At 35.6% G+C, this 19,956-nt stretch overlaps 1 long non-coding RNA gene across 3 annotated transcripts in view; it reads right to left on the bottom strand.

Annotated features, from left to right (window-relative positions):
* LOC101697564 (uncharacterized) overlaps nt 1-19,956 on the bottom strand; it is a 433,033-nt gene that overhangs the window by 380,415 nt on the left and 32,662 nt on the right. For 2 of the 3 annotated variants that reach the window (XR_015452005.1, XR_015452003.1), the window contains exons 3-5: nt 16,481-16,650; nt 15,195-15,280; nt 6,668-6,802 (exon numbers count right to left, since the gene is read on the bottom strand). This is a non-coding gene — a long non-coding RNA (uncharacterized LOC101697564). The remainder of the gene's footprint in view (nt 1-6,667; nt 6,803-15,194; nt 15,281-16,480; nt 16,651-19,956) is intronic. The other variant, XR_015452004.1, reaches the window with a different exon arrangement.

Below are 19,956 nucleotides of genomic sequence, written 5' to 3'. Positions count from 1 at the left end.
GGCTGTTTCCAAATTTTAGCTATTACAAACTGTGCTGCTATGAACATGGGTACACATATATCACTGTGGTATAATTCTTTTAATTCTTTGGGGAAGATACCCATCAGGGGAATAGTGGGGTCAAATGGGACTTCCAGTCCTAGTTCTTTGAGGTATCTCCATACTGATTTCCACAGTGGTTGCATCAGTCTACACTTCCACCAGCAGTGGAGCAGGGCTCCTCTTTCCCCACAGCCCCACCAGCATTTGTTGTTGGTTGATTTCATGATAGCATCCATTCTTTCTGGAGTGAGGTGGAATCTCAGTGTTGTTTTCATTTGCATCTCTTGAATGACCAGTGATGTTGAACATTTTTTCATATGTTTATTTGCCATGGCTATTTCTTTGTCTGAGAAATGTCTGTTCATTTCAGATGCCCATTTTTGGATTGGGTCTTTAAATTTGGGAGATCTGATTTTTTTAAGTTCTTTATAGATTCAAGATAGTAGACCTTTTTCTGAGGGACTGCTGGTGAAAATTTTTTCCCACATTGTGGGTTGCCTCTTCACACTGCTGGTGGTTTCTCTTCCTGTGCAGAAGGTTTTTAGTAAGAAGAGATCTCACTTGTTGATTGTTTGTGCTAGTTCACAGCCAACTGAGGTTTTGTTCATAAAGTCTTTTCCTACCCCAATGTCTTGAAGAGTTCTACCTAACCTCTGTTCCAGCCGGTTCAGTGTTTCTGTTTTTATATTTAGATCTTTAATCCATTTTGATTTTAGATTAGTGCATGGTGAGAGATATAGGTATAGTTTTAGTCTTTGGCAAGTTGAAACCCAATTTCTCTAGTACCATTTATTAAAGAGGCTATCTTTCCTCCAATGAGGGTATTTGGCTCCTTTGTCAAAGATGAGGTGGCTGAGTGTGTCTGGAGTTGTTTCTGCATCTTCTAATCTGTTCCACTGGTCTTCAGGTCTGTTTCTTTGCCAGAACCATGCTGTTTTTATCACAGTAGCTTTGCAGTACAGTTTCAAGTTGGGGGTTGTAATACCCCCTGCCATGTCTCTGTTACTTATAATTGCTTTTGCTATTCTGGGTCTCTTCTTGTTCCAAATGAATTTTTGGATTGTTTTCTCAAGGTCTGTGAAGTATGCTGCTGGGATTTCAATTGGAATTGCCTTGAATGTATATAGCAATTTTGGAAGTGTAGCCATTTTCACTATGTTGATCCTTCCTACCCAGGAGCAGGGAATGTCTTTCCATTTTCTGATATCCCCTTCAATATCTTTTTTCAAAGTGCTATAGTTTTCAGAGAAGAGGTCTTTGATTTCTTTTGTTAGGTTGATTCCTAGGTATTTCAGTTTTTTGGATGCTATTGTGAAAAGAATTGTTTGCCCTATTTCTCTCTCAGTGAGTCTGTCATTGGTGTAGAGGAAAGCTATTGATTTTTGTGTGTTGACCTTGTAACCAGCTACTTGACTGAATTTGGTTATTAAGTCTAGAAGACTTTTGGTGGAGTTCTTGGGGTCTTCTATGTAGAGTATCATGTCATCTACAAATAATGACAATTTGACTTCTTCATTTCCTATCTTTATTCCTTTTATTTCTTTCTCTTGTCTAATTGCTGTGGCTAACGTTTCCAAAACTATATTGAACAGGAGTGGTGATAGTGGACATCCTTGTCTTGTTCCTGAATCACCAAGTTATATTGAACATCTAAAACTCCACAACCTTACAAAATAACATAATCTGAAAGTAGTCCTAACCTAAGACATTGTAAGTGACAAATCCTTTGACTCAATCCTCACAGAGAAATACCAGAATCATTCCATTTATTTTTTAATTATTTAGTGTTTTACCCCAAATCAATCATTTTAACTCTGGGCTCTAGGTTTACAGCTCTTAAATAATAGTAAATGGTAGAGGTGAGCAGGTGGTAAGTGAAAACAGGAAGGGGAAGGGACAGCTCTCATAAATCCTGTACAGGAAATCAGCAGAGTTTCTATATTAATATGTAATTTTAAAGGTAAGGAAAGAGAGAACCAATAGTTCACCTTGCACCATCATTTCCAATGTACAAATGTAGAATTTAAGGCAAGAGATCATGTAGGTAGTAATTGCAATACTGAAATTTAATCTTACAACTGAACATTCTTAGGTGTCTGTGTTTTCTATGGTGTCCAAGTGACAGAAGGCATCACCACAAAAATCCACATGACCACAGGTGAACTCTGCTGTTGAGCTTTACCCTAAGCTATATTTCATAAAATCATTCTCTATGGATGAATAAAATGCAAATGCTAAAAATATCCTATTGGGCTGGGGATTTAGCTCAGTGGTTTCGCCGCCCGCCTTGCAAGCGTAAGGACCCGCGTTTGATCCCCGGTACCAAAATAAATAAATAAATAAATAAATAAATAAATAAAAATAAAAATGTCCTGTTGACCATCAAAATAAAAGGAACCTTGAGAATAAAATTGTCATTTTTTTTTCTTGGTACCAGAGATCGAACTCAGGACCTTGGGTGTGTGAGGCAGGCGCCAGAACCACTGAGCTAAATCCCCAGCCCTAAAGTTGTCATTCTTAATTAAAATGGGCTCTTTGATTCCTTTGCCCTAAATAACTAAAGTAGATATTAATACTGTAAACACTTAGCTGACTAACAAAAGATTCTATCCATACCCCCAATTAGTGAACACTTAATTTATATATGATACAGTTCATAATTATTTAGCAGTGTGGTTGGGGAAAGTCTCTTTGGCCTACTTTTTAAATGATTAAATAGTCTCCATCCAACTGAAGAGATATCTTCAGAGTTGTATTTTGCATGCTAAAACATTCTTTAAACACATGCCATTGCTCAGATTTAAAAGGAAAAAGGTTACTGCCAGTATGTGCATTCATTAATGTCTTTTTTAAAGCTGGACTTTTCCATAGGGTTATGCACAGCTGAAAACAAGGCTCAGTTTAATAACAAAGCAAGAATTCCTAGCACTACAAAAATTATAAAATTTTAATGTTTAATGTGTTCCTTAATTACAAAAAACTGCAAAGAATAACATCCTTGAAATTTACTATGCAAATGCTCTTAATTTATGACAAATTGCTCCTTAAAACACAAGTATTAAATCTCTATTAGATTTGTTGAGGTAATGTACTAATATGTATCGCTAAGGTCTTAAATTTCTAAGTAGCAATGCTGTTTGTTAGATGCAAATAAGGATTACCTTAATTAAAATACACTATCCCCAGCCTCTCAGCAGATTTAGCTCAGCCTTTATATAGGACAGGTTCATTATCTATCTCAAGTTAATAAAAGAATGACCTACTGTGGTTATTTCTTTTAAAATTTAATTTTAATTACTATTTTGTTAATGGAAATAAAGCACTAAAGAATTGTATGATCCAAAAGCAATTTTGAAAACTTAATTAAAATACCTCTTGAAAGCTTCAAAAGGAATTTAGCACTAACATGGTTTGATAACTGACGGCCTTAAAAATACAACAGTAGATACCAACTCTATTTTTTTTTAAAGTCGAGTGAAACATACTATAGCACTTCCTTAGTCTGCACTGTGAACTAATGATCTAACTAAATAGGTGTTAACAAAACCTTTAATTCAAGTTTTTAACATTAGACAAAGGCTCTTAACAAAGAAATGAAATGAGTAACCATTATGCAATGCCTTTACAATACATAAAGCTTAAATGCATTCAGGAGTTTTGCATAAAACCATCATGGTTTAATCCAAAAGATTGCAGATGTGCTCAGTTTGTCTTCTGGCCCTTCGGGACCTGAATATAAAATTAAAAGGCTGGTATATGTTGTATAAAATTCAGTAACAGAGTTTTATTAGGCAGCCTCCTGTCCAATCTAAATTTCAAAGGTTTGCACATATATTATTGATCTTATCTGTGAACATATTGGTTCAGTAAGGAGCTTTTAAACATAACACAACCCATAGATTTTATTGAGATTCACAACTTCTCATGAATAAGATAAGAATACGAGAGGAAGGATATAACAAAGAGCATGCTCCAGGCAAAAAACATAGTCATTGTGATATTCGAAATATATTTAGCAGCTCTTATATTACAAACCTAGCGATGTTATGGTTCATGATGCAGTGTGGGTTTTTGTACCACACTGCTTGACTGCTTCCAGTATGTAAAATCCAGGAATTCATTAGCAATAATGAATCTCCCTTCTTATTTTATTTAATGGAAAAGGCCTTTTGCCAAATTCCACTCCTAACACTTTCAAATAATTCTTTAGTATACTGTACTGTTTAACATAAAGTCATAGGTCTTGACTTAAACATTAGAAGTATCAATTTCAAGCATTTTTAAAAATTGATTTAAAATTAGAAACAAAATTTTTGACTAAAATGATGAGATAACAGCTAGGCTGAGGTACTACTAAATTTCTACAATTCTATATTAATCACAAATTTGACCTAATTGAACTAAAGAAATTCTGTGAATATAGGTGAGTCCATCTTTCGGTATTCTTTTTATTCACTGGTAAAGGAATTGCCAACTTATAAGTAAGTTGTCTTCCAAGATTTTATTTGCATGTCCAATTTTTGAAATTTAAGATGAGTATTATCCTAGAAGTAATAAATGGGGATTAAGTTTATCCTAAAAAAGAAATCTATAAAAAGCTTAATTTAGCCTTATACAATAGCTCAAAGATTTGCAATAAAATATAGCAGAAAGTGAAACTGTTTCAGTACTAGTAATTAAAGAAAAATGAAAGTCAAATTGAATAAAATTTTATTATTCTTAAATGCTCTGAGAATAATGGATTTAATTGGAAGAGAAAGCAAATGTAGATAAGACATTTGTGAACATTCTGGTTGGGACTTCTGAGTCTGTTCAAGGTCTGTGAAAGCTGTTGCCATCAGTTCTGTGTAGCAGAAAGCAAAATTATTTCAATCTAGTAATTACAGAAAATGGAAAGTCATATTGAATAAAAGATATTTTATTATCCTTAAATGCTCTAGGAATAATAGATTTAATTGGAAGAGAAAGAAAATGTAGATGAGACATTTGTTGAGTATTCCAGAGAGGACTTCTAAGCTTTTTCCAGGTCTTTGGAGATTGCTGCCACCAATTCTGTACTGGGCCTTAATTTCATGTGAGTACATAATAACATGCATTAATTGTGCAGTTATGGTAAGGTTTGAACTGAGTACTCTAGACAGACAAATACTAAAGGTCCTTGCATTCTATTCCCCTAGAAGAGACTATAACAATGGCTACCAGAGGCTAAGAAATGTGAGAAGGAAGGGGAGGATAGAGAGAAGATGGTTAACAGGTACAGGAGTACAGTTGGACAAGAGGAATAACATCAAATATTCCACAGCACAGTTGTTGACACCAATTAATTTTATATTTCAAAATTGCTAGAGAGCATTTTGAATCTTCCTAACACAAAAGAATAATTAATTCCAGGGATTTAGCTCAGTGGTTCCGCCGCCTGCCTTGCAAGCGCAAGGTCCCAAGTTTGATCCCCGGTACCATAAAAAAACAAAAACAAAACAAAAATGATTTAATGGTTGAGTGATGGATATGCCACCTACTCTGATCTGATCATAACACACTGTATACATGTGTTCAATTATTACATTGTACCCCATAAATATGTATAATTAATATGTTGGTTAAAATAAGTATATTAAGCCGGGGATTTAGCTCAGTGGTTTCACCACCGCCTGCCTGGCAAGCAAAAGGACCCGAGTTCAATCCCTGGTACCAAAAAAACACAAAAAACCAAAAAACAAAAAACAAAAAAACCCCTGGGAAACAGGGTCCCCTGAATAAGTATGTTAAAATTTAAAATACATTTTTAGACACCAAAAAATAAAAAGTAAATAAAAATAAGAGTTTTACTTTCTGTCATTGCAGATATTCTGTACTATTAACTGTAATTTTATCAACAATGGTAAGAATAATTTTATAATTAGGAAAAAGAAAAATGGTGATAACGGAGATTTTTCTGTAGTTAACTATGCATGCATTGGAAAAAAGAAAAAGAGAGAGGAAGGAATAATAAGGAGAAAAATATTAATAGAGAAATGAGTACATGTAAGAAAATGATAACTTGAGGTCACTGGCTGATAGGATATTTGATTTTCATTTGAATGTTTCATTTGAGAGTGTGTGTGTCTGTGTGTGTGTGTTGTGTGTGTGTGTGTGTGTGTAAAACAGAGAAGATAAAAAGAAGCAAGAACATTATGGTTCCTAACACCCATCCTTTCATTTAAGTTAGTTTTTCATATCAATTGTTTCTTTTGAAGGCAAAATGTGCCCAAATGGAGGGTGATGTACATGATCTCTGAAAGATAAAATACAGTGGCTTATGTTTCTACAGTAATAAGCATTGAGAAGAGGCATAATAAACACACCTTAGAATAATCCAGTCAGAGAGTTTGCATAAAACCATAGTGTTTTAGCTATATTATTGCAAAATACTTTGTTTATATTTTGGCCCTTCAGGACCTATGCAAATTATTGAGCTGATAATGTACTATGTAAAATTCAGTACCAGAGCTACATTAGGCAAGTACGAAAACTAAAAAATCAAAGAAACCCTCAAAGTCTTTAATATTTTCACATGTAAAGGAAGTCTCTTAAGAGTATGCAATGCTTCTCACACCAATCTGAACTTTTTTCCAGGGGTACTTACTGTCTGTGGTAGCATTCTGTGACTCTTCCTCTGGGAAAGCTGCCAGCTGGGAATGAGACAAAGATTCCCACTAACACTACTGTTGTTCAATGATTCCCATTAACATCTCCATTGTCCAAAAGTGTTCTGGAGGATCTAGCCAAAGCAGATAAAGAAGATAAAGAAATGTGACATAAATTGGAAAGAAAGCAATAGCACTATTATCATTCTTTGCAATGTTATTAGAAAATTTCTAAAGAATCAAGTAAAATCTATTCAATATAAGAGTTTAGAAGCATACAGCAAAATGCAAAATCAATAGTTTTTTCTTAGACTAAGAACAATTAGTTGGAAAATATACTGGGAAAAAATATTCCACTCAGAACAGAAATTAAAAAGAAAAAGAGAGAGATCACCCAAAAGAAAAATGGGCAAAGAATATTAACAAGCAATTAACAGAAACATGCAAATAACCAATTAACATATGAACAGATGTTCAAGCTCAATAATAATCAAAGAAATATAAATTAAAACAAGATGCTGTTTTCCCCTTATGAGAATTGAAATGATTAAAAACATGGGTAATGCTGTATCTTGACATGAAATGTGGAGGGGAAAGACACTCTTTTACAAATAATATTACTCAAAATCCAGGCAGGAAACAAAGAGCTCTCATAAACTGGGTAATTTGAAGAACACTGAAAACAAGTTATTCATAAGGGTATGGTCATGGAGGAGGAGCTCACAAGGAATAATGCAGCCCCCAGTCAGGGAACAGGGTCTGGTTACTGGCAAAGCTGAACAGAGAGCCTCAAACTGTGTGTGACCTCAGGGCAAGGGAGGCAGCAACTTCTCCAAGACAGCCAAAGGAACATCACCTCAAACTGACTCCCATCTAGCCCCACCATGCCCGGGGCTCCAAACCAGCCCCCAGAGCACAAAGAGGGTGGGGAAAGGTACGGGTGCAAATGAACACAGGGGCAGGCAGAAAATACCCAGTGTGTTGGGCAAGAATAAATTAACGAAACCAAGTTGGATCACAACTTGGCAATAAATCACAAATTTAAATATTCATGTGTATCATAATATTAGTTACTTTTAAAAATAGTGAGAAAGCTGTCAAACCACTAGCAGTGGTTGTCTCTAAAGAGGGTTGGGAAGAAAGTCAAAGCTCTGGAGTCAGCCAGATCTGGGTTTTCATCCTAATTCTAGCTACTCAGGTTGTTGTGGTTGTTGTTTTAATGAAAGAGGAAATAATCAAATTGACCTAAGGGAAAAGATTTTAATCAAGATTTTCATTACCAAACCACAGAAAGTCATTGCCCTAAGAAATATTCAGATCCAGACTCAAACATCACCAGATTCTCTCTCTCTCTCTCTCTCTCTCTCTCTCTCTCTCTCCTCTTTTCTCCCACCAGTCCTCCTTCCCCAGCATCTACAAACACTGCCTCCTTCTCTGGGCTTCATTCTCTCAGTCTAGCTGTTCTCAAATGCCCAATCTATGGAAACACTAAATGTACACTCTGGAGCCTCTTGCCCAAAGAAAAATGTGTCCCTGGTGCTTCAATCAACTATCCTAAGAAACACTGCCAATTGGGCAAACCTGGATTGCAGGGTCAATCATTTACATGGTCAATTATTAAACAGGTCAGGGAACAAGGTGTGTGTCTTGAACACCTTACAGTGGAGTAAGGGATATGAACAGACCAGACGCCGACAGATATTGTCTTTGGAGTGCACAATTTATTCACACAGCAAACCCTTACTCACACACAAAAGAAATAATATGGGCTACAGTGACTAAAATATTTACTTATCCAGTCTTTTGTAGAAAAAGTTTGCTGACCCTTGATCTAAATCTAAATTAGATTACCTTTCATATACATCTCACTGCCTCTCCATATATTGTCTGAAAATTTTATATTGGATGCCACCAGTAGAAGGTATCTGGTAGCCCTAGCAAGAGTGCTTCAGTAGAGAAGTTGGGGGGCAAGTTCACCTTGAGGAATGAAGGGAGATACAGGAAGTTAAAAAATCCACCAAATGATAATATCTACTTGGGATGGGATAGGAGAAGGGAATGGGGTTATTGAGTCTCACATGGTACATGGACTGACCACTAAGTTACATAGAGGGTTATTATGATGAGTGCCGGAATTCAACCTTACATATTATTCAAAATACCTACTGAGTTGGGAAACTTTTTGGGAACAAAAAGTTTATAACTAAATTCTGCATTGCATTCTAAATTTCTACTATTCAAAAGCAACAAAAATAACAGGGATAGGAGTAATTTTTTAAATTTTTATATTGGAAACTAAAAAAATTTGAATCAGTCTGTAGTATCAGAAAATAGTCTGCTTTCACTATACACAAAAATATGAACTCTCAGATTCAAAGAAACTCTAAGTTATTTTCTAATGTATTCCATTTCCTTATTTAGCAATAACTTTAAACCATTTTTGAAAAATAATCACATACTATATTCCTAAAAACCTCTTCATACTGAACAATCATATGAGTTTGTACAATCTTTTCTCATACACTGGACATTTAATCAATGTAATATAATCAGAATATTGACATTAAGAACAATTCTTAAGAGAGAAATGGAATAATAAATTCATGAATTCCTTTTATTACTTATTTATTGTATAGCTGAGATGTAGATGAACATTATCTAGGCTATAAGTTCTTTGTGAATCAAAGCTATATAGAATATTTTAAGAATTGGACATAGAAATTTTATAAATTCCTCATGGACTTTGACAACAGATGAGAAGAAAATAGAAGGCATTCTCATCATGGTATCAGATGAGGTTTAAATGTTTGTGTCCCTCCAAACCTCATGTGAAAACTTAATCCCCACTGTGATAGTATTAAGAGGTGCAGTTTGAGGGACATTATTAAATCATGAGGGCCCTACACTCATGAATAGGATTAATGCCCTTTATGTAAGAGGCTTCTGAGAACTGCCCAGCCTCTCAGTCCTTCCGCCACAAGAGGATGCAGCATTCATGCCCTCAGGAGGGTGTAGCAGTAAAGCACCCCCTTGGAAATACAAAGTTAGCCCTTACTAGACACTAAATCTGCAAGTGCCTTCATCCAGAGCTGTACGAAATAAATTTCTATTGTTTATAAGTTGCCCAATCTAAGGTATTTTGTTATAAGAGGAATGGACTAACAGTATTATCACTAGACTCTATTCCTCAGCATTAAAAATATGAGCCACCCCAAAAGAAATAAGGCTCCACTGGGCTACTGAAAAGGAAGAAGCAATGTGAGTTCTGACCTCAACTTGTTATCTGCATAACCCTTAGCTAGTTATTTAATTTCTTAGCCTTGGCTTTCTCTGCTATCTAAGCAGCTGTATATCAAAGCCATTTGCAGACAGGAAAGTGTAAGAAATGTGAGTCTGTATTATTGTACTGTCCTTAATAATTTTTCTTAGGGTGTCAAAGGCAGCTGATTTAGAAACAATACATTTCATAGACAGAGCCAGACCTTTTAAAAGCAAGTTTCCATGACTACTTAGGGTTAAGAAATCATCACATATTTCACATGCAGCATTACAAGCAAGAATTAAATAGGAAAAGGTTGATGGGTGGAGGGGAATACAGTACATCTTGTTGTAACTCACAATTTCTTTGTCTCATTGGGCCTGGTAAAGCTACAGTGAAGACTTGATTGGAGAGTGCATTTTACCTGGCAGATTAACCTTTCTACACTACAGGATTTGGGTTCAAAAGCTGAAGACAAAACCACTATGTGTCTAAAAACTGATCGTCTCAATTCTACTATGTAAGCCAGCAGAAGCTGCTATGCCTGTTAATTAACCCCTGAATCCCGTCAAGGTAATTGAAGCATAAATTTAAAATGAAGACTTATATGGCAGATAAGTAAAGTATTCTGGAGAACACATCTGCCCACCTATGCCCTCCTCCTATCTCGGTTTGACAAAAAGCAGATTCCACTGAAAGGAGTAAAGTGTACACTTGGAAATCAAACAAAAACATAAAGCTTCAGACAATATTATCATATATACATTTTATAGATGTGTAGTCTTACAGAATTTCCTTGTATCTTGTGTATGTAGAGAAAAGATAAACAGATTCAATTGTTGTCTTTTTAATTTTGCTAGATTGTCATGTTAGACTAATGATAAGTTATCAACTACTTTTACTTGGAAATTTATTTTAGTTATAGACAATGATCTGTTTGGCTTTGTTCAAAATCAGCTCCAGGATGATCCTTCTTATATTTCCATTAACTATGAAATTAAATAGAGGAGGCAATTTTTAAAAGAGAAATATTGCTTTTAGCCTGAAACCCTAAGTGTTGAATTTCTGCCTGCAGTGAGTTTTTTCAATTAAATTATAAACCATGGGTAATAGAGATTTATAATGGGAGTGCTGATACAATCTTAACTATAGGGAAACCATCCGACACGCTCTATACAGTATATGGATGGATTATTTGCATTAAATTATCTTTAGAAAATGCAAACAAAACAAAGAAAAATGTAAAGCTTGTTTCATTATTAGCATAAAATTAATGTTCTTGAATACATAATTGTTCCATACCCAAAGCATTAACGGATTTTATTCTTAGAGTTCAAAGACCTCCTAATTAATATGCAAAATGGCCTCATTTTTAAGCAAATTTTTTTTATGTCAGAAAACAGATAGTTCTTTGCTGGAGGAAAATGCTGGGAAGTTCAGAAAACTAATATTGATATGAAAGCTCACACATATTCACATAACCAAAAACAATAACCACTAGATGCTCTAAGAATATAATTCTGAAGTCTATGTATAAAGTTAAATTGTGTGATTAACCAAATACTGCTTAGCTAAAGAAGATCAAGTTCACAAAATACAAAAATAAGGCACAGTCTTTCTCTAGAAAGATTTACCTATTTTTTAACAGTCTTTTAAAAACTATTAAAAAGAAAGTAAATCCAATACAAAGAGAAATTCTAGACCTCATCATGTAAATGTAAATTATCTGACTCTGAATCTAATTTTACAAAGCAGGAGCCCTCTAATTTACATGGCGTCATTTGCCAAGATTTATAACAAGAAAACAAAATAATGTTTATGTTTTTCCAGGCAGATTAGTACTGTTTATTGAGAACATTCTTCCATATCAATATACATAAACAGATCTACCTTGTCCCCCTTTTTTTAGCTTTTGGTTTTTTATTAGCACATGTTCATGGTACATGATTACATTCCTGGTGGGGAGTTGGTATATGTACATAACACATCTTAATGTTTTGTTCATCCCCTTCTCCTCCCTCCCCACTCCCCCTATTTATTGGTCCTCTTCCCTTTTGCAAAAGATCTATCTCCCTTTTTCCCATTATCTATTAGTTTGCTCCTTAAAAATAAACTTGGGCTGGAGATTTAGCTCAATGGTTTTGCCGCCTGCTGCGCAAGCACAAGGACCTGAGTTCGATCCCCGATACCAAAAAACCAAACAAACAAAATAATAAAGTTTAGGGCTGGGGATTTAGCTCAGTGGTTCCAGCACCTGCCTTGCAAGCCCAAGGTCCTGAGTTCGATCCCCAGTACCAAAAAAAAAAGTATTTGAGTAGGGCCAGGGATTTAGCTCAGTGGCACTGTGCCTGCCTTTCAAGCACAGGGTCCTGAGTTCAATCCCTGGTACCAAAATAAAAAAGTTTAAATTGCACAATTTTTTTTAAAAAGTATGCCAACAAATGACTGTTTTTCAAATATATTCAGAATGCTGTAATTCTTGGAAGTGATTTACTGAGTTTCTTTTAATAAATTTTTCCTAAATGCTGAGAAATGGAAAAACTGGAAATAAAGTCTTTGTAAATAGGGAAGGGTTGAGGGCGTGAAGGGAGGGCTAGGAACGGGGAAAAAATAAGAACCAAGATGCATTATGTAAAGGTACAATTCCCAATGAGAAATGTAATTGTTTTGTATACCTAAAATGTACCAATAAAAGAATTTAACAAATAAAAAAAAATAAAATAAAATAAAAAATAAATTTTTCCTGTGTGGACAGTACTAAACAATTAATTTTTATTCTAAATAGGTATGTATTTTAAAATAATTTATGCTCTTTAGAGTATTTGACACATGTTACAAATCATGGCCAGCACAATATTGTCATGCTTTAGAAAATATAGTAGTTTCTTTTGACCAGGAAATATGCTCCTACAAAAGAGATATGAGGTCTTAAAATACTACAGTTCCAAAGTGCCTCCCTTATTTGAACAATGGTACATAAATCTATCAGATTTAACCTCCAGCTATGACATGAGGTTCACTGCTGAGATTAGGAATAATACTCTAATATGCAGTATTCATGTGGAAAATATTGATCAAGAACCTACTATGCTATGGCTTGGATATGGTTTAATTGTGTCCTCCAGTGGTTTACATGTTAGGAGCTTGTTCTTCAGTGTGGCTGTTTCAGAGATGGTGTGGCACCTGTAAGAGTTGAGTCTCATGGGAAGTAATCAGGTCATCAAGAGTGCTGCCTACAGAAGGCATTGATGTAGTTTTCCTGGGACCTGAGCAGTTCTCCCTATGATTGTTATTAAAGTGTGAGCCTGACCCCTTCCCTCTTTCCAGTTTTCTTTCCCTATATGATCTCTGCCTCTCAGACATCCCTATATGATCTCTGCTTCCACTCTGAGGCCAGTCATCATAAGGCCCCCCTAGACGATGAACATTGGAGCTACCCAATCTTTCAGCCTTTAAAATAAACCTCTTTTTTTAAAAAAGTACCCAACATCAGGTATTTTGTTACAGTAACAGTAAAGAGACTAATACATATTATGTATAAAGGAATGAGTAGGGCTTTGATCATTACCATTACCTCATTTGGGGCTCATATTTATATTTTATTATTATATTTATATTCACCAATTATAACCTGCAGTTAGAATGTTGGAATACTTGATCAGAATATTCAGGGTATAAATATATACCAACCACATTAGAAAAAAGTTACTCTTTTCAAAAATTCTGCTGAAGTAAGTGAAGAAAAAAGAAGAAACAATCAAGGTCTTTTTCAAGCCCTTAATACATAATTGATACTCAAAAAGCAATTGAGAATGAACAAATGTATTACAGTATTAAACTACACTCAAGTCAGATTCCCATTCTAATTTTAACAAAATTAAAATCAGAAAAGTTTAAAAGTATATAATAAAATGGAAGAAATAAAGACTATATACTTAAAATTTTAATTTTAAATGGCTCTACTTATTAAAATGTCTTTTTAAAAAGAATTGAGGGGCTGGGGATTTAGCTCAGTGGTTTCATCACCTGCTGCGCAGGTGCAAGGACCCGAGTTCGATCTTTGGTACCAAAAAAAAAAAAAGAATTACGATATGTTATGTACATGTATCAACTCCCCATGTTGAATGTAATCATTATGTACTACAAATATACACTAATAAAAAACAAAAATTTTTTAAGTCAATAGGAAAACCTGCTATCATCTTATTAAATAAATACATACCAATTTTTTAAATGACATTTATCATTTACTTTAATAATCCATGTTCCAAGCCAGGCATGGTGATCCCAGCACTCAGAAGGCTGAGGCAGGAGGATCTCAGTGAGTTCAGCCCAGCCTGAGCTACATAGAGAGAATCTATCTCAAAAACAAGAAATATATTTCCAAAAATTAGATTAAATGTGTTCAATTCCAAAAGAGCCCAGAATAATGACTGGGATTAAAGGAGTTTTTATCCTTTTACCAAGTAAAAACTAACCCTTTTGCTCACTCTGCAGACCCAAAAGTTGAAATCAGCACTATGTAAAATGCTTTAAAAGAAGTGTAAAAAAAAAAATCATGTTCTTTGATTATTTGTTTTATTTTAAAGTCTCAGATGATGGGCTGGGGATTTAGCTCAGTGGTTCTGCCACCTGCCTTGCAAGCAGAAGGACCCGAATTCGATCCCCAGTACCAAAAATAAAATAAAATAAAATAAAGCCTTAGATGAAGTACAGCAAATTACTTCATTTACAATTTACCAAATGTTTTCATGTAGGCCCCCTTCTTTAAGGAATTTTTTTACATGTGTGGTGCCAGGCATCAAACCCAGGACCTCCTGAGTGTTAGGCAAATGTTTTACTGCTGAGCTGCATCCCTAAGCCCCTTTTAAGGAACTCAGTTTGCCTGAAGGATGAGTCTTCCTGAGAAATTACTACCCAGATATCATTACCTGAGACAGTTCTATTGTATTTCTGGCTAGGAAAACCACGTCTATAAAACAGAATTTAATTCAGGGTGCTACATTTTAAAGGGGACATTGACCGATTAGAATGTAATGAAAGGTGGATTTCCAAGTGAATAGGAGAAGCTATAATTTTTGACCAATTATTCAAGAAACTTTGGAGGTGAAGAATAAGGGAAGGCATAATATCTGCTTTCAAATATTTGAAGGGCTGTCATGGAAAGAAGCCTATACTAATTCTGTGTTGCTCCAGAGACCAGAACTAGGATAAAAATCTGGAAGTTAAGGAAAACAGATTTTGATTGAATGCAAGAAAGAACTTACTAGCTACTGTGCTGCCTGGTTACAATAACAGCTGCTTTGTGAGGGTGAGACTGACCTCTGGAGGTTTTCAAGCAGGAGCTGGAAATCTGTCACAGTCATAATTTTTAAAAAATTACTGCAAGGAGTGGAAAGTTGGACTAAAAACTCCTAAGTTTCTAAGTCTCAGATTTGAATTTTCTAGATTTGGTCATTTGAACAAAGGAGATTTTTATTGTCATTTCCCTACTAGTAAATGATGTTTAAATAAATACAATGTTGTGATATAAAGAATATTTACTTTCAGGGGCCAGGGATTTAGTTCAGTGTTTTCACTGCCTGCTGCGCAAGCGCAAGGACCCAAGTTCAATCCCCGGTACCAAAAAAAAAAAAAAAAAAGAATATTTACTTCCAACAAAATGATGTATAATTTTATCATTTAAAATATTCAATAGGTATGAGACAAGGCATACAGTAAGTTTCAGGCATCAAGTATTACATGTTCTAAGCATATATAAATAATTGCAATAATAAGAAAATACCTTTTGATACAAAAAAAAAAGAAAATAGCTTTTGTTTATGAGGAAAGCCAATGAACTTGTTATGATTATAAACTTAGGGATCTTTTGTTTACAGTGTAAGAGCAAAGAAAATTATCTCTTCTTTTTAATGTGCCAGAACTTAATGGAACAGATATTTTCCCTAAGAGGCTATACCTACTGGACCATAATTGTTCTCTGGCTCTTTGTGTGCTCCTTATATATAGGATTGAAGCACTAATATAATTGCCTTTTTTTTTTTTGTACTGGGGATCAAACTGGGACCTTGAACTTGCGAGGCAGGTGCCAGAGCCACTGAGCTAAATCCCCAGCCCCTATAATTGCCTTTTATGTATAGGCTTATAGACCTAGACTTTAGCCCTGGTTTTGCTATCGTGTATGAGTGGCCTTGAGTAAGTAACTTACTTAAGTATCCAAAGTTTAAAAAAAAAAAAAAGTAGTTGGATTAGACCTTTTTTTAGTACTTTCTAGTCCTAAAATGTATATGACTTCTACATATGTGAGAGCCCCCCTTAACCACTGAGGATATGTTCCCAGACCCACGGTGGATGACTGAACCCACAGATAGTACCAAACCCTATATACACTGTACATTATATATACATATATATAATTAATTTTAAATTAGGCAAGTAAGAGATTAATAATAATATACAACAAATATAACAGTATACTGTGAGGTATGATTAAAATATACAGTGAATATTTAAATTTTTGAAAAAAAATTATTAGAGTAAGTCTCTGACTTACAGGCATTCAAGTTGCAAACTGTCACAGCAGACCTGGCTTTATGTAGATGCAAACAAATCATGAAAGTAGCTCGCGTGTCTGCCAGACACTGTCCTAGTCGTGCTACTGTGTGCTCACTGTACAGTCCGATAGTGCACAGCAGTACAGTGCTCAGTCAGAGCCCAGGGTGTCTGGAAGCAAGAAGAAAAGCAGTGGTGATGTGGGGTTTTTTTACACTTTACATTGTATATTTGTGTCAAAGATGTGTAAGACTCACTTTGTCAGACTTACGAACAAATCCAACTTGCAAACATTCTCCAAGAACAGAACTTATTCATAAATTGGGGACTTATAGTAAAAGACACATCGCCATTAGTCCCCTCAAAACACTCACCCCCCCCAAAATAACACACATATCCCATCATTCTTGCCACTTTCTGAAGCAGTTCTGAAAGTCCCCTTTCATGAATGTTTTTATGAGGTGTGATCAAAAATGCAGTGAATGCTGCTCCAGAGTGTCATCCAATGGAAAGACAAGGTTGTAAAAAACATTATGTTCTGTCCTCATATATCTTATTTACTGGACCTGGTAATATATGACTTTTGATTTTTTTCCCAGTGCTAAAATGACTATGAAAGGTAAACATTTTGAACTGATTCAGAATATGAAGACAGCCACAACTGTGCAATTAAAGACACTCACAAAAGAGGACTTCCAGAACTGCTTCAGAAAGGAGCAAGAACAATGAGATAAGTGTGTGTGAAATGAGGGAGAGTATTTTGAGGAAAATAATGGTCTCTCTGTCTCTCTCTCCCTCTCCTTCTCCCTCTCAGCTACACTGTATTTTTGGTTATCGGATCAGGCACTATCAAATTTCAAGAAGAAAACATGAACCTTAAAACAATCTTCAAAGCCTATAATTTTGAGTACCAATAGAAATAATAAAAAAGAAAGGATGATGAAGTTTAAGAAGATATATTGTGATAGATTGTTCTACTGACTGAAAGAAGATCCCAATTCATTGGTAATAATGGCAATAAAGGGTCAACTCTACTACCATAAAAATGGAAAAATTTGGAGGTGAAAAGGAAGGGAGAGAACAGATAGCAAAGAAGAAAAAAAGGCAAAAAAGAGGAAAGGGAAAGAAATCAATAAGCGCCAATCTCTGCATTGAAGAAGTTTCAGAAATAGCAAGGCTTAGGGGAAAAGAAAAGGAGGAGGAGGAGGAGCAGCAGCAGCAAAGGCAGCAGCAACAGGAAAAGAAGAAACACCTGCTGGAACGTGAACACGGGGTCATTCAGTAAAGTGGCAGCTGAGGTTCTACCTGGACAGACCCAGAGAGAGCTCCCTACTTCCCAACAAGTTGGGATCGAACTGTTCTGCCAACCATAGGCTTCAAGATTACATTGTTTCCAATCCACTCTGCTTATCACATAACTATAAAATATTTTTTAAATATGTTCATTGCCAAGATGTTTCCGAAAAAGCTTTTTCAACTTAGGAACTGAATGTTGGCTGATGGGGAACCTCATTCATCCAGCATTAACTGAGATGTTCCCTTGTACCTGGAGTAGGGTGATGCATATAGATACGTGGCTGATTTATAAATATAAATAACTTCTTCCTTAACCACCTAGAACAAAGCTCTAATGTGAAGGAACCAAATGTATTCCGTCTTTCTCTCTCTTCTCTCTCCACTTGAATTTCTTGGAAATTCACATTTGTGTGGGCTGATAATGTAAATCCAGCATTGAGCTTAATGAAAACAAACAAAAAAATGAACAGAAATTTAACTTATACCACATATTTTTCCTCCAGCTTCCCCCCCCATGTGTGTATGGTTTGCTGTTGTTGGGTTTTTTTTGTTGTTGTTGTTTTGTAAAAATTCTATGTCTCTGGGATAATGCAGAGCAAAGTGTCTAGTGTCATCCACCGACTGTCTTAGTGTCATGCACATTTCCATAATTATTAATAATAGTCACAGGAAACAAAGCTATTGCAATAATAAAAGCAAAAGCATTCCTAATTGATACATATGTCATTAGAAACATGGGAATATAAACTAAGAATGTTCTGACGTGATGTTTTCCTACAAGTGGTCAAAGAAATATTTATCTATTTGAGAAATATTGATCTATGGCATGGCATCTGAAAATGCTAATGTACTTGTCTTTTCCACTTGTCCTGTATCATTTCCTTGGCCCAAATATTAAGGGCATCTCACCTTCACTGCCACACAGAGTGGCTGCTAATGGTGGACAGTGTGACCAGAGGAGCAACGTTGTTGGACACTGTGTTTCAGAAGCTTACTTTGACTTAAAAAGATCTATTTCCTAAGAACTCAAGGCAAAAAGTTCAAACCATAAAAAAAAAAAGTTCAAACTATAAACTTGGAAAATGTAACACCTTCTACTTGGAATAACTCAAAGTCACATTTTAGACAGTATTACTTGAACTAAAATACCAAATTTCATAAAATCTAGGACTGGTTTGACAACATCTGATAGAAAACCTAACATTTGTCTTTAAGTTACAAAGATATATAATTTTTTTATAGTAATAGGAACTGAACCCAGGTCTTTCACACTGAACTAGCCCCTTAGCCCCTTTTATTTTTTATTTTGTGACAAGGTCTTGCTAAGTCACTAAGTTGCCTAGGCTGGGCTGAACTTGCCACTCTCCTACCTCAGCCTCTCAGAGTGCTAGGATTACCAGGCCCAGCCAAAGATATATTCTTTCACAAAATTGTTCAGAAAGGAATCCCTATTTTCCACTCCATTTTTACCCTCAGGCTTCCCTTATAATTTAAGGCTGTCTTTAGAGTCTCCACAATTGTGTCCACAGTCCCAGTAGTAGAACAGGAAAGGGCAAAGGTGACAAAGCTACCAGCAAGCTAAAATATTCAAGAAGTCACATTTGAGAATTCTACTGATCCAGACTTTAGTCTTATGGACATGACTAGTTTCAAGGAAAGCTGAAAAAGATGGGTTTTACTCTAAATAGCATTGTAGTTGAGTAAAAACAGGCACAATTTTGAGAGAATGTTAAGATGGGAATTTGGTAAGCACCTAGTGATCTCTACCATTTTGAAATTTTTTCTCTCCAGAGGACACAATTTTCTCCAGGCTGGGAGTGAAGGGGCTTTAAAGGAGCTGTTTTGAGAGGGAGAGATAGTAGCTTCTAGAGATCAGGGGACCAACCTGAAAGGACTGTGCGGCAAAAGCAGAGGTGATGCTCAGAGAACAGCTAGAAAGCTGAGTCTGAGGGAAGGGCACAGGATCAGAATTCATGCTTGCCACTATCCAGGTGCCATGCAAGTGAGCGCCAACTCACCCAAGCCAGAAGAGCTTCCTTAGCCATCTTTCCCTTGGTTTCCAGCAAGGGACTCCCAACAACTCACTCATCTATCACTACACGAGAAGTGATAAGCTCCTCAGTGTCCTGAGGCTTAGCATTGCCTACATTGGCAATCCACCCTGGACCTTCAGAAGACTAC

This window comes from Heterocephalus glaber, unplaced genomic scaffold (genome assembly GCF_053883595.1).
Source record: "Heterocephalus glaber isolate CG9 unplaced genomic scaffold, H.glaber_assembly_v1.0 deba00001442, whole genome shotgun sequence".
Classification (NCBI taxonomy): Eukaryota; Metazoa; Chordata; class Mammalia; order Rodentia; family Bathyergidae; genus Heterocephalus; species Heterocephalus glaber.
Note: the sequence above shows the minus strand (reverse complement) of the source record. Positions and strands in the feature narration are given on the sequence as shown.